This window comes from Chaetura pelagica, unplaced genomic scaffold, assembly GCF_000747805.2.
Source record: "Chaetura pelagica isolate M959 unplaced genomic scaffold, ChaPel_1.0 scaffold428, whole genome shotgun sequence".
Lineage (NCBI taxonomy): Eukaryota > Metazoa > Chordata > Aves > Apodiformes > Apodidae > Chaetura > Chaetura pelagica.
In genome coordinates, this window is record NW_009954311.1 from 310,856 (window position 1) to 311,983 (window position 1,128).

Consider the following 1,128-nt stretch of genomic DNA (forward strand, 5'->3'; position numbering starts at 1 on the left):
GAAAGAGGAATCAGCAGCAGTGGGAATCCTGACAGGGTCTGCAGCACCCCCCATGCCCCATCCCCTGCCCCACTTGCTCAGGCAGGGACATCTCAACTGTCCTTGGCTCCACTGCATCCTGCCTGTGTCTCTGCCCACCTGCCAGAGGCTGAGAGACTTTGAAGAACAGCAGGCATCTTTGCAAAAGCAGATTAAAAACGTGTGTTTTGACCATCTGACACCTTCATTCTTTTTCATCAGGTCTGCCTTTCCACTGGTGGCTGGGGGCATCACATGGGGCCCCCAACCCCATGAGCTCACCCAGTGCCATTTAATCTCAGACCACCCTCATAAGGGCAGAGGTGAGTACCCAGCTTTTGCCAGGTGGGCAAGCATCTTGTGCCTTTACTGAATTTTATTCCTACTGCCCCATTATCCCCGTGGTATCTCCCAAACTCTTGAGCCCTGCTGCTCCAGCCCAGAGCCTGTTGCTGGCTGCAAGGCTGGACCACAAGCCTCTCAGCATCTTTCTGATGCCATCTGGGTGAAATACCCTGTTCCCGTGCATAAGGAGGAGGAAGCCTGCCTTCAATCCACCCTCCAGCACCTGATTCTGCCCTGGCCAGGCTGTAGCACCATCTCCAAGCTCAGGTTGTGTGAGGAATGCTTGGCTCCACTTCCCAGGAGCATCCTCTTCCCTGCCAGCTCCAGGGGAAGGGACGAGCATCTCCTTTTTCCAGGCAATAAAAGCAGTCCCAGCCTTGGAGGTGCCAGTCAGGTTAAAGGAGGGCTGGATGGTGGTCTCCAATGCAGTCATTTCAGGTGGAAGAAGTCCCAGATACTCACCCCAGGGAATGGAAGCGCTGACCCGCCCCCTGAGGGTCAGTGCACAGGGCCGAGATGGACACACGGACGGCGAGGCCAGAATGGAGCGGCAAGAAATCCAGGCAAACGCTTTGTAGAGTCACCGGGTTGGGATTAGACCGTCACAAGGCATTAACTCACTGCAGTTTTGTAATTAAATCAGCACAACACAGGCAAGAAACCCCATTAAAACATTACAAAAGGTAGCTGAGGAGAGGGAAGGAGGGAACCAGGGCTCTACTGGCCAGCTGAAGCTGCGTGGAGGGGCGGTCCGGGATGCCGGAC